Raw genomic sequence first — 14,789 nt, 5'->3', positions numbered from 1 at the left:
CAAAATCTGTCACTGCCTCCACGTTTTCTCCCTCTATTTGCCAGTTATCAGTCAAGCTGGTTGCCATAATCTTGGGGGTGGGGGTTAGGTTTAACTGCAACCCAGCTTTTGCACTTTCTTCTTTCACCTTTGTCAGAAGGTTCCTCAGCTCCTCCTCGCTTTCAGCCATCAAAGTGGTATCATCTGCATATCTGAGATTGTTAATGTTTCTTCCAGCAATTTTAACTCCAGCCTTGGCTTCATCAAGTCCAGCACGTCGCATGATGTGTTCTGCGTACAGGTTGAATAGGTAGGGTGAGAGTATACAACCCTGCCATCCTCCTTTCCCAATCTTAAACCAGTCCGTTGTTCCGTGGTCTGTTCTTACCGTTGCTACTTGGTCGTTATACAGATTCCTCAGGAGGCAGACAAGATGACTTGGTATCCCCATACCACCAAGAACTTGCCACAATTTGTTATGATCCACACAGTCAAAGGCTTTAGAATGGTCAATAAAACAGAAATAGATGTTTTTCCCAAACTCCCTGGCTTTCTCCATTACCCAGCGGATATCGGTAATTTGGTCTCTAGTTCCTCTGCCTTTTCAAAACCCAGCTTGTACATCTGGCAATTCTCATTCCATGAATTGCTGGAGTCTACCTTGCAAGATCTTGAGCATTACCTTCCTGGCATGTGAAATAAGTGCCACTGTTCGATAGTTGGAACATTCTTTGGTGCTTCCCTTTTTTGGTATGGGGATATAAGTTGATTTTGTCCAATCCGTTGGCCATTCTTGTGTTTTCCAAATTTGCTGGTATATGGCATGCATCACCTTGACAGCATCATCTTGCAAGATTTTAAACAGTTCAGCTGGGATACCGTCATCTCCTGCTGCCTTGTTATTAGCAATGCTTCTTAAGGCCCATTCAACCTCACTCTTCAGGATGTCTGGCTCTAGTTCACTGACCACACCATCAAATCTATCCCCGATATTATTATCCTTCCTATACAGTTCTTCTGTACATTCTTGCCACCTTTTCTTGATCTCTTCTGCTTCTGTTAGGTCCTTGCCATCTTTGTTTTTGGTCATACCCATTTTTGCCTGGAATTTACCTCCGATGTTGCTAATTTTCTGGAAGAGGTCTCTTGTCCTTCCTATTCTATTATCTTCTTCCACTTCCACGCATTGCTTGTTTAAAAACAATTCCTTATCTCTTCTGGCTAACCTCTGGAATTCTGCATTTAATTGGGCATATCTCCCCCGATCACTGTTGCCTTTTGCTTTCCTTCTTTCTTGGGCTGCTTCCAGTGTCTCAGCAGACAGCCATCTTGCCTTCTTGGTTTTCTTTTTCTTTGGGACGTTTTTTGTTGACGCCTCCTGAACAATGTTGCGAACTTCTGTCCATAGTTCTTCTGGGACCCTATCTACTAAATCTAGTCCCTTAAATCTATTCTTCACCTCCACTGCATATTCATGAGGAATATTAGTGAGCTCATATCTAACTGATCTGTGGGTCTTCCCTATTCCCTTTAGTCTGATTCTAAATTGTGCAATAAGAAGTTCATGATCTGAACTACAATCAGCTCCAGGTCTTGTTTTTACCAACTGCATAGACGTCCGCCACCTTTGGCTACAAAGGATGTAGTCAATCTGATTTCGGTGTCAACCGCCTAGTGAAGTCCATGTATAAAGTCGTCTCTTATGTTATTGGAAGAGAGTGTTTGTTATGCACAGTGAGTTGTCTTGGCAAAATTCTATCAGCCTATGCCCTGCTTCATTTTGTTCTCCCAGACTATGCTTGCCTGTAATTCCAGGTGTCGTTTTACTACCCACCTTAGCATTCCAGTCTCCTGTAATGAAAAAAAATCTTTGTTTGGCGTACTATCCAGTAGGTGCTGCAGATCCTCATAGAACTGATCTACTTCTGCTTCTTCAGCATCTGTGGTTGGGGCGTATATTTGGATCACTCTGATATTAAATGGTTTACCCTGAATTCGAATTGCGATCTTTCTGTCATTTTTTGGATTGTATCCAAGCAGTGCTTTAGCCACTTTATTATTAATTATGAAGGCTACTCCATTTCTTCTGTATATTTTATTTTATTTTTTACAATATTTATATACCGTTCCACATCAAAGATCTTGGAGTGGTGGACAGCAAGATAAAATAATTAAAACCCATAATTAAAACAATTAAAACATTTTAACAGAACAGATTCTGAACATAATAAACTGCGGCTGGTCACTCCGGGAAAGCCTCTTGAAATAACGCCTTCAGGAGGCACCGAAGGCAACACAACATTGGCACCTACCTGACCTTCAAAGGCAGGGAATTCCACAGGAAGGGCGCCACTATGCTGAAGACTTTCTTCCTGGTGGACTTCAGCCAGACCATACGTCCATGTGGAACCACCAGGAGCGAGCCCTCCAATGACCTCAGTGCCGGGCAAGTTGGTAAAGAAGGAGGCGCGCTCTCAGGTATCCTGCTCCCAAGTTGTTTAGGGCTTTGTACACTAGTACTAATACCTTAAACCTGGCCCGGTAGCAAATAGGCAGGCAGCCAGCGCAGTTCCCTCAGCAAAGGAGTAACATGCTGAAAAGGGGCAGCTCCCAACAACAGCCGAGCTGCTGCTAGCTCCAGCTTCCAGACCAGCCTCAAGGGCAGCCCCACATAAAGCGCGTTGCAGTAATCCAGTCTTGAGGTTACTAATGTGTGTACCACTGTGGCCAAGCTATCCCTGTCCAGGAGAGGCCGAAGCTGGTAAAAGGCACTCCAAGCCGCAGTGGTCATTTGGGCTTCCAGCGACAATGATGGATCTAGGAGAAGACCCCTGTTCAGAGAAGAGAAACAAGCTAGCTGGGTGGAGCAGCCCATCCCAGCACAGCCCCTCCCCTTTGGAGAAAGGTGTGTGTGGAAGGTCAGGTGGGCCGGTGCAATGGAGGAGGGGGCTCTTGGACATTTAAACCACCATTTAATCATTGTGCAGGAGAAAGGATTTCAGCAGGCACTGCTGCAGAGGGTGGAAAACGCTGCCGCGCTTCCTTCTTCTCTGCAACTGTAAAAAGTCTGAACAGCACTGCTCTCCTTTTGTGTCTATTCCCCCACATGGGGGGGAGAGGGATGCAGGGAAAAAAGGAAGCACTGTATAGCTCTGTCTTCTACCCTTCAGGAGCATTTCTTTATGCTTTGTTACCATTTAAATCTTAAATATATTCTAGAGCAAGCATTTGAATATTGGTGTGAATCTCCCTCCTCCATGCCCCTCACAGCACCCCCCATTTCTCTCACACAAACCTGAAATGGCACCCCAACATTCCCATGTGTCAGCCACAAAACACTCAAGTACAACAATCCACCCAATCTCATTCAGATTTTTTTTCAATTTTTTTCTTTTGTTTATTTCTAGACTTGTTCAGGGACTAAGCAATGCTTTGGAGTATGATGTTTCCATGGTTACTTTGTGTGGCAAGGGTAATTGAACTCTTGGGGTTCACTGTTGAGTAGACGCCTTTTGCCTTTGCATATCCCCTGTAGAAACACACATAGCCTGTATCGACTTTATATTTTCAAATACAAACCAATATGAATTCTAACCCCCTTCATCTGCTTTATAGGGATTAACCAGAATTTGTAGCCTCCCTCCACTGCCCCATATGCACAGCCTGTTCAATTTCCCCAATTTTTGCTGTTCCCAGGAAAATCCCCTAAGGCATGAGGGATAATGCCGATTCCCCCCTAACCAAAGGGCAAGGTATCCAAATCCAGACCCAAAGGGAATTACAGTATTATTCTGACTAACACTGTATCTTACTTGCAATTCAGTCCTTCGCTGACATTATCAGAGCCAAGATCTTAGTGCCGAGACTGTTGAAAAAGATCACAGCTATACACACCTGTGGAGTATCTCTATAAAAGCCTGCTTAGGTTGTATGCCTGGAGTTCTATTATGCGATGTCAAATTTAAACTCAAGTTCATCTCCTAATCCACAAGATGTTGAACTTCAGAGCTCCACACAGGGGGAGTGATATCAGATTTTAGTGAGGGAGCTTTAAAATAAAGCTTGTCCTTTGGTGGATTCAAGATTACGTTGTGAAAAAACTGATGTGAGAGCTTTTACTCTGGGTTCTTTTTGTACCTCACAATACAATGACAATGTTATGAAAGGCTCGCCTTTTCCCCTTAAGAGGCCAAGTAGAAATTGACACTTTTTATGAAATATGGTGTCCATTTATTGTATTCATTAATATTAAGAGTACACAACAACCATAGAATTAGTACACAGAATTCTATAGCATGATTTATTAGGACGAATTCAGGTAATCTTGCTTGTACCAAATAGAAATCCTGAATGATCAGAACAACTGTAAAGATACTGTCTCACATGTGGTATATTTGGATTTGTTACTGTCCATTGTTACTTGGGGAAAAAATCAATAAAAATAAAAGGAAAGCGAGTAATTCTTTGGCATGCACAACTAGTCCACAGGCCCCCTTAGCTGCTTTACTCAGCACATAGAATAAGTGAATTGTTTGGAAATAGCAGCACAACTTGGGAGGGATCGGATGTGGCTTGAAACAGAGGGTGGGGCCATGTGCTCCCCCCATCTAAAAGGCCCCCCTAGCTGGAATCTCGCCAGGGTGGAGTGTCACTTTTTCTAGGTTTAACCTTCACAGTCAGAAATCTTTACACCAAGAGTGAGCAACACATTAGCCCTGCATGTATTGCACATTCCCATGCCACAAAGCAATGCATAGAGTGGGAGATGTATGAGAGGAGGGAGGTGGTTTCCAGGTCATGTGGGCTGCTCCTCCGCACACCTTTTTTCCCCTGTCAGGTAAATGTCTGTGGGTCTGCACATAGTACATTGTGGATGGTGTCACTGCAGTCTTTTCTGGAGCTCTCATCCTTTACCCTGTTTTCAAAGGGAGAGGAACAGATAGACATGGAGAAGCTTCCCTGGGCACACCCCCCCACACACACACACACACACAGCTGACGTCCCTCCACTGATCTTCCTCCTTTTGCATCCCTTCACTGAAGGAAACACCAAGCCACAGTGCTTGCTGTCCATAGAGATGGGCGTGTCACCCGCTGGAACTGAACTGGGTTGCCTTTACCCATCCGTGAGTTCCTCCACCCTTCCCAAAGAGACTGTGCACTGCGGAGAGAATCTTCCAGGAGTCCATCACCTCTGGTGCCCTTCCACCATCTGTCATAGTTGCATGGAGATGATGGAAGAAACCTTTTGCATCTGATGGTGTTGCTGTGGCTTTGCAGCTTCTCAGTTTTTCCCCCAAGTCCACATTATGCTCCACTCCCCACCCTCCAGCAAAAACTATTCTCCACCATTCCAAGCCAACAGGAAAGCCAATGCTCCCCTCTCGTATGGCACACACATTGTCATATCTCAAGTACACCTCTTTACTTTTTCCTGTACCCTCCTCCTGAGTTATCTGCTACTACTGTGGGAAAGAATTGGGATTTGCTTTTTTTTTTTTTTAAGACAATCCACCATGTCACTCTTTGGCTGCAATCCTATTCCGGGAGTAAACCCCCCTGAAGTCAATAGGACTTACTTCTGAGTAGACATCTATAGGGTTATGCTGTCAGTTTCCTCCTTTTTGGCAGGGAGGGGAATGAAAGAGAGAAGGGAGTAGCTGGGAAGGCTAGAAAAGACATTCTGAACCTCATTTCTTTTGAAGGGAAAAGTGGGGGTGGGGGGCACATTGATTTAAGTCCCTCCACTGGCTGAAAGCTCCAGTGGAAGCTTCCATGAACAGGAAGGGAAGTGAGGTGATCTTTCTTCTGCAGTCCTCAGCACCATCTCCTATGCTGTTCCAAATAACCCTCCAACTTTCTGGAGCAGATTTGGAGGGTGCAGGGAGCTGGAGAAGGAAGGGAAAAATCAAAGAAACTCATCTTCCCTTCTCTTCTATTCACCTAAGCCTTCATTGAAGAAAAGAGCTGCACAGCTCTGCAAGTGTGTTTTTATAGAATTTTTAAAAAGCTGCACAGCTGCACTGCTGTGTAAGTGCACACTGAAAGGACGCATCCCTCCTGCCCCACAATCAATCAATCAATAGTTGGCCATTCAACCTGATCAACAAAGGTTAGGATATGGTGAGCAAAATTCTTGGCCACAGAACCCACCCCCCCACCAGCCAAAGGGAAGGTAGTATGTTGCTTGTCTACACCATAAAACTAGCAAAGTGATGAAGAAAAAATGAAGAGAAAAACGATCACAAAACAGATCTGAAAAGGTAGCAGAATAAAAAGCAGAAATCATTGGAGCACTACAGGTTCGACCTCACAATAATGGAAAAAGACACCTTGTGTAGATGATACCAAAGACAAACTAGATAAGATGCTAATTATATCAAAAGACGTTTCCCTCATGATGCAAATAGCAACTGAGAGGTGTGACTTTCATTTGAACCTCAGCCAGAGGGAAGAGTAACCTCTCCCTCCCAAGCCCCTGTAGTCCCTATGCTGATCAGGCCCTCTCACAGCTGCTATTCACATTTTCAAAATACATGCACGTTAATTGCACCCACGCCATTAATGCCATGTCTAGCTTGACCCCCTCTGCCAGCTTTACTAGGAACTGCTGCCATGCTACTCTCCCCAAAATAGCTAAATATCTTTTGGATATTGGAGGTAATTGACACACCTAGGAAACAGACAGGATATTGGTAATGACTGAGCACTGTTTTTTTTCTTATAAGTCCACATTTTGTATCCAGGATAGTACACATCCCTATCTCTTAATGACATTAAGACATCACCCAAAGTGTCTGAATGGACCGGCCTTTGGATTCCATGATAACAAAACACATGAATGTTGGAATATTGGTGGTGCTATTCAACTGATAACATGGGATGGGCTTTGTATACACACGAAAACTGCCCACCTGGGCTTCCACCCCAAACGACACCACAAGGCAACGCAAGGGCTATCTCGCAGTTTTAAAATGTTCATTGTTTTAATTGTTTTATGTAAACTGCTTTGGAAAGTCTTTCTGAAAAGTGGTATATAAATATCTTAAATAAATCATAAATATGCAGCTAGTACATTTGGTATGTCTTTACAGATGTAAAGTATGTCTTAATAGCAACTCTTACTGGTATGATTTATTTTTATGTATAAATTCAGCTCTCTGTGGCTTTCTTTCTTTTCAGCCAGTGACACACACACACAAATATATATATATATATATATATATATATATATAAATATAAAATCAATCTGTCAATCTGTAATGGTTCACAATATCCCCCTTTGGGCCTTGTTTACCATGAGATACATAATAGAGGACCAGAGAGCAGGTCAACGAAGAGTTGAACTGCTCCATGATAAATCCAGCATTCAAGCAGTGAACCACATCTGCCTGCAACTACCAGCTAGGTTTCAAATTGACAGACACACACACACAGGGAGAGCCAATTCGGAACACATGAAATTAACATTAAAAAGGTAACAGCACCCTAACGAGATTGTCATAAACAAGATGGAGAGAGCTAAACTCTCAAATTGCAGTAACGCCAGAGCAAAATTAGAGAGCGGGCTAACATTTTGCTCAAAAGCAGTGAGATGAGACTGCTTATTCCCACACAGGGGGGAGACACTCATTAAAATATATAGCAGGCATTTATGTGATGAAAAACTAAGCAAAGGCCAAAAGCAATTTTGTTCTTTCCAGGGAAATGGATGGTTAGGACAACAGGATTGATAGCTGATTGTGGCCAGAGAAACTGTGTCTACAAAGTACAAATAGCAAGCAGAAACAGGAGGTTTTTTTAAAAAGGGGAGAAATTAGCCTTTTGCTAGCGAAATAAAAAGATACAACCCTAGCGGGGGAACACCAAAGCTATCTGCATTCACACAAGAGTTCCAAAGTAAAAGTCAGCAAACAGAAAAGTAAAAAAATTCTGCAAGAAGGATACATTATATGAACTTTGCAAATGTTTCAGTTAATATGAGGCAGTCAAAAAGTCACAACCACCACTATAATAGCAAAGTAATGTGAGTCCTTATCAATAAAACAATGGAAAACATTATTCAATCAGTTATTTGGCAATATAATGGGATATCAGAGACATTACAAAGAGCACTTCAATATCCAAAATCACAATAACCCAGCATCACTGTACATGTGTGCGTATAATTTTAAATCAAATATCTTCTAAAAAGATGTAACTCCTCTCCAGCAATATCACAGAATCATAGAATAGTAGGGTTGGAAAGGACCTATAAGACCATCGAGTCCAACCCCCTGCTCAAATGTAGGAATCTTAAGTCAAAGCATCCCTGACAGATGACTGTCCAGCTTCATCTTGAAGGCCTCCGGTGTGGGAGAGCCCACCACTTCCCTAGGTAACAGGTTCCATTGTCATATTGCTCTAATAGTCAGGAAGGTTTTCCTGATACTCAGCCAGAATCTGGCTTCCTGTAACTTGAGCCCATTATTCCGTGTCCTGCACTCTGGGATGATCGAGAAGAGATCCTGGCCTTCCTCTCTGTGACAACCTTTCAAGTACTTGAGGAGCACTATCATATCTCCCCTCAGTCTTCTCAAGGCTAAACATGCCCAGTTCTTTTAGTCTCTCCTCATAGGGCTTTGTTTCCAGTCCCCTGATCATCCTCGGTGCCCTCCTCTGAACTCTCTCCAGTTTGTCCACATCCTTCTTAAAGTGTAGTGCCCAGAACTGGACACAGTACTCCAGGTGAGGCCTAACCACTGCTGAAGTAGAGGGGAACTAGTACTTCATGTGATTTGGAAGTGATACTTCTATTAATGCAACCCCAAATAGCATTTGCCTTTTTTGCAGCCACATCACATTGTTGGCTCATATTCAGCTTGTGATCCTCAACCATTCCAAGATCCTTCTCACTTGTAGTATTGTTGAGCCACGTATCCCCCATCTTGTAACTGTGCATATGGTTTCTTTTTCCTAGGTGCAGAACTTGGCATTTATCCCTATTAAATTTCATTCTGTTTTCAGCCCAGCACTCCAACCTATCAAGATCACTTTGAATTTTGTTTCTATCTGTCATGCCTCCATTGGACTCCTCCGAGGATGAAGGGAAATGGCAGGCTCCAGACCGAGGGGAGCGGACCAGCACAGAAGGAGCCCGAGACCCTGAGCCCCCTGTGGAGCTTCCAGGCCCAGCTGCAGTCTCCCCAGAGGATTCGAAGGGCGAAATGCCACTGACCCCCGCAGAGCGAAGGCAGCCAGTTGCATGTCTGGGAGCAGCATAGGCAAGCCTCAGTCCATTTAAGACAGAGAGGCTCTCAAGGACAGGAGGACTGATTGGATGCAGCTGCCTCAAGTTGTGGCCGTTAAAAGGGGTCAGCAGGCTGGGGCTAGACTGCTGAAGAAGCAACGTTGTCTCACATGCCAGATCTCAGCCTTGGACCTTGCGCACCACCATGCTCGTGTTCCTTTGTGTGTTTTGGACCTCAGACTGGACAACGAACTTCACTTTGCCTCGATGCTTTGGACTCACTGCCCAGGTAAAATATTCCTTGCAAAAGCCGCTTTTTCATTCCCCCAGGCTTGGACAAGTTTATAGGGATGTCAGAGAATTCCACGACGGATCTCAGTGAGGCCGAATGCCAGTGCATTCGGCCCACCGAAATCTGTCGTGGAATGAAGCCCCTGCCCCCCCAACCCCCGAAAGGCGCACGAAACGGAGCACTTACCTGCTCCCGTCCGCGCTACTCTGCGAATGGCGGCTGTCCTGCGGCCGCCATTCGCTTCCTCCTCTTCATAGCCGTGATAGACTACGTAAATATTTGCGTAGCCTATCATGGCTAACACAGGGACGCCATTTGCGTCCCTGTATTGAGCCGTGATAGGCTACGTAAATACTTACATAGCCTATCACGGCGGGGGGGGGACACCCAGCGTACGCAAATGGTGCTGGCTACCGCCATTTGTGTACACTGGGTTTTTCCCCCCTGCCGTGATAGGCTACGTAAGTATTTATGTAGCCTATCACAGCTCAATACAGGGACGCAAATTGTGGCGGCTACAACAGCCACCATTTGTGTCCCTGCTGGGCTATCCAGCAGCCGGATGTCCGGCTGCAGGCAGCCGGAGCCAGCCAGGCAGGATTCTGGGGAGGGAGGACCGGAATGCCTCCCCCATGTCGAGGATTCCGGGGGGAGGGATGGAGCGCCTTCCCCCCACCGTGGATTGCCCGGCGCAGAGCCAGGTAGGTGTTTCATACATCCCTACAAGTTTACAACCCTGTTATCAGCCTGTGATTTATTTAGGGATGGCAGAGGATTCTGCCACGGATTCCAGTGAGGCTGGATTCTAAAGAACCCGGAATCCATGGCGGAACGGCCTCCTGCCCCCCCCCGCCGCGGAATCCCCCGGGATGGAACTTACCTGGGGCAGATTCAGTGGCGGTGGCAGTGGTTCCAGCAGCGGATTCGGCGGTGGTGGCTAGTCTCCTGGCTGGCCATGGCCAGGCTGCTGCGGCCGCCATTGCCATCCTTCCAGGCTGCCATGATAGGCTATGTAAGAATTTACGTAGCCTATCACAGCATGCCCCCCGCCAAAAAATGGCATATGCAAATGGCAGCGGCTACAGCAGCCACCATTTGCGTTCCCTATTTTTTGCCATTCTAGCCTACATAAATATTTACGTAGGCAATTACTGTGAAAAAAAGGGAACCGCAAATAGCGCCCACTACGCTATTTGCGTTCCCCTTATTTTCGCCGTCTTAGTCTACGTAATTATTTACTTAGACTAAGACAGCCCAAAATAAGGAACGCAAATGGCGGCGGCCATAGCCGCCCCCATTTGCGTACGTGGTTCCCCCCCCCCCGCCCTCCGAGGCCGGAAATCCGGCTGCGGACGGCTCTGGCCTGGCTGGGCCTGGTCTGGCCGGCTGCTCTGCGGAGCTGCTGCGGAGCACAGCCGGCCGCGGAGGATTCCAGGGGGGAGGAACGGAGCGCCCCCCCATCCAGGATTCCGGGGGGAGGGACGGAACGCCTCCCCCCCACCATAAACATAATCAGCAAACAGGTAAGTGATTTTCATACATCCCTACTTCTGAGTCCCACTGTTTTCAGGGAATTGTCCATGCACGTGAGTCTCTGAGCAATTCTACACCAGCCTAAAATCCTGCATTTAAAATGGGGCTTTCTGCTTCCGTTTTAAATGCAGGCTCATGACTCCCTTTACATGCACTTCCTTCCCTCCGCCCCTCCCCCCCCCCGTATCTGAGTTTTCCATTATCTTTCATTGATCTTGTTCCTCTTGCCGCTTTTACTCTTTTGACAGAGGAAACTGAAGCGAACACAACGGGGTAATTTGATAGCTCATTATCTTCGATCTATGTCATTGCGTCATGTAAAGAGCCTGCAAAGTTCCTTGAAGGAGCAATCTCAATCGCAGCATAAAAGCTCCATGTGATAAGCCCCCCCCCCCCCGAAACCGAGATCTGCAGTGCAATCCTATGAGTGTTTTCACAGGAGTAAATCCCATGAGTTCAGTGGGGTTTACTCACAAGTAACTGTGCTTCAGACAGAAGCCTTGGGTTCAATGCCTGAAATGTGAGAAGAAAGAGCTGTGGGATGGTGGAAAGAGGCTTCCTCACGGCTAATGGATCCCTGGTGGCCAATGGGGGCCTAATAGTGGATCTCCTCGACGCACTTCAATTGCCCCTACAAGTGGCCGTCATCCACGTCCGAGCTCATGGAAAGGAGAAGGAGGACAGATGGAGAAAAGGAAATAAAAAAGCTGATGAGGTGGCAAAGAGGGCAGCCTGAGAGGGAGTTCAAGGGGTGTTCCTAGTCCTACCGGGGCAGGAGGACCCACCCACATATTCCTCCTCTGAGTTGCAGATGGCGCAGGAACACGGAGTATATCCTCGGGCCGATGGGTGGATCCAGATAACAGATGAGAGGTTACTTCTACCACAGACCTTGCAGAAGGCCGTCTTAGAACAGGTGCATCACTCCCTCGGACACCCAGGGGCCTCAGCTATGATTGAATACTGTAAAAGACTGTTTGTGTCCTAGGGATGTACGAAAGTCACTTACCTGGTCCCGCAGCTTGCTTCGCGGCGGGGGGGAGGCACTTCGGTTCTCCCCCCGAAGTTCAGGCTGGGGGGGGAGGCGCCCCGCCTCGCCCGGCCGAAATTCAGGCCGGGGAGAAGCGCCCCATCTCCCCAGCCGTGAAATAAAAAAGTGAATTTAAAACACACACACACACACACACACACGTGATAGGCTACGTAACGATTTACGTAGCCTATCACGGCTAGATTTCCAAAGTCAGCCGTGATAGGCTATGTAAATCGTTACATAGCCTATCACGGGTGACTTTGGAAAAAAAAAAAGCGCGTACGCCCTTATTTTCGCCGTAGTCTACGTAAATCTTTACGCAGACTACCCGGGCCCAAATAAGGAACGCAAATGGCGGCGCCCATGGGCGCCGCCATTTGCGTACGCACTTTTTTTTTTTCCCCAAAGTCACCCGTGATAAGCTACGTAACGATTTACGTAGCCTATCGTGGCTGACTTTGGAAATCTAGCTGTGATAGGCTACGTAAATCGTTACATAGCCTATCACGGGTGTGGTGTTTTTTAAAAAAAATTCACTTTGTAATGGCGGCGGCGGCAGCCAGTCGGAAGACCGGCCCCCGCCCCCGCCGAACCACTGCTGAACCGCCGCCAAGATGGACATTCGAGGGAGGTAAATCCCATCCCGGGGGGGCCAGGGGGTGGGAGAATTTCACCGCCAATTTCGGGGGGCCGAATGCATTGGCATTCGGCCTCCCCAAGATTCGTGGAGAAATTCTCCACCATCCCTATTGTGTCCTCAGGTTTGACAGTCCGCGCCCATCGGCTAGCATCAACTTGTGAAATCTGCCAGAAAACTAACCCTGCAAGATCACCTCCTCCACTCAAAGGGGGGAGGCCTTGGGCATATTCTCCCTTGCCACCTTGCAGGGTTACAGATACCTGCTTGTCATTGTGTGTCAAATGACATGATGGATAGAGGCATTCCCATGTAAAAATTGCCAGGCAAAAACTGTAGTCTCCAAACTATTGCAAGAGGTAATACCATGATTTTCTTTGCCCAAAACTATTGAGTCAGACCAGGGTTCGCACTTTACTTCCACCGTTACCCAAGGGTTGGCCCAAGCTTTGGGGATAGATTGGCAGCTCCATTGCCCCTGGAGACCCCAGGCAAGTGGCCAAGTTGAAAGGGCCAATCGTAGCCTCAAGGAAACTTTAACTAAACTCCAGAGAGGGGTTAGGCTCACGTGGGTTGAGGCCTTGCCCGTTGCTCTGACAAAGGTTCGAAGGATGCCCAGAAAGGGGATAAAACTTTCTCCCTTTGAATTAATGTTTGGATTTCCCCCCCGGGTGCATTGCGGAAGAAGGGAGGAGGTTAAATGGGAATTGGGGGATCAGATGTTGAGGGGGCAATTAACTACTCTGCAGTCTGTTCTCTCACAGCTACAAGCTTACTCTGTGCCGTTCCAGAGGCTACCGTTCGATGCACCAATCCACCGATTCCAATCAGGGGACGAGGTGCTGCTGAAAAAGTGGAATAAAGAGACTCTAAAGGAGAGGTGGGAAGGGCCTTATTTGGTGGGACCAGTCACTCATGCGTAAAACTTGTAGGATCAAGTAAGTGGACCCACTGCAGTCGAATAAAACCTTTCCGGAGGCCCCTGTCTCCTCCTGTCACCCGGAAAGAACAGGAGGACACGGGCAAGAACAACAGCCCTCTGCTCCCTGGCGCTCACCCGGAAGCTGCCAGGAACACAGGCGAAGAGATCAACCAGGAGCCACAATCGCCTGTTATTTACAAATTCCAACACTTGGGGAAAGCTAAGGTTTGACTCAGCCGAGCCTGAGATTCAGGGGATTGCCTACTGACAATCAAGGTAGTCGTGTAATAGAGGCAGAAAATCCCATACGCTGACAAGTGATTGGGAAAATGGAGTGGTTCTGGGTCCTGGCACTGCTTGCCAATGGGGTAATGGGATCAAAGCAATCTTGTTGCCAAGAAGGAGGAAAAATAGTCTTCAGAACCTCTCTAGGGGCAGAATACTACAAATCCATGAAGTCTATCACTTGCTTAGGAAGGAAGGTTTTCGAGATACAATTGACCAAACCCTACATCTATTACACTGGTAGTCAGAGAAGCCAATTATCAGTAGGGGCCAAAGTTTGCCTCACTAAGGGAGGGCAGTGGGGATTAGATAAATGGAGCCTGCAGCGGGCCCATCAGACCATTAAGCAAGCTGGGTTAACCCCTGCAGCCCCACGTCAGCCGCCCTTCATAGAAGTCCCAGAGACAGAAGATCGCCCCTGGAAAGCCCGGCTTGGAATTCAAGTGGCCCAAGATACTGACAATGTATGGTTAGAATGGGTAAAATACACCGCCAAATCCTTGAACAAGTCTGATTGTTTCGTGTGCGCAGCTGGGAGATCTGTCACCAAGGTATTGCCCTTCCCTTTTGGCTGGGATCAGCCCTCCCTCCTCACTTGTATAATCCGTTTGTTCCAGCACTTCAATGCATGGGGGGATAAAAGCTACCAGAGCCTTAATAAACTCCCCCCCCCCCGCGCCTCAAGAGGGAGGATCGCGTTGTACCTCCCGTGGCTTCTGTAGAGGGATGGAACCATACTGGGTGCATCTCTCGGGCCCTTGAGGAAGATAGTATTTCATTAGGAAACCTCTTGACCTGTACCAACATCACCATGTTTGCTAATGACTCTGCCAATTCCCCGTGCTGATCTTTGGTGGTATTGTGGAGGCTCAGAACTCT

The sequence above is a fragment of the Heloderma suspectum genome, chromosome 4 (genome assembly GCF_057233095.1).
Source record: "Heloderma suspectum isolate Gila_16-S chromosome 4, 16-S_ref, whole genome shotgun sequence".
In the NCBI taxonomy this organism is placed as follows: Eukaryota; Metazoa; Chordata; class Lepidosauria; order Squamata; family Helodermatidae; genus Heloderma; species Heloderma suspectum.
The sequence above is the reverse complement of the archived record's forward strand: the minus strand, read 5'-3'. Positions refer to the sequence as shown.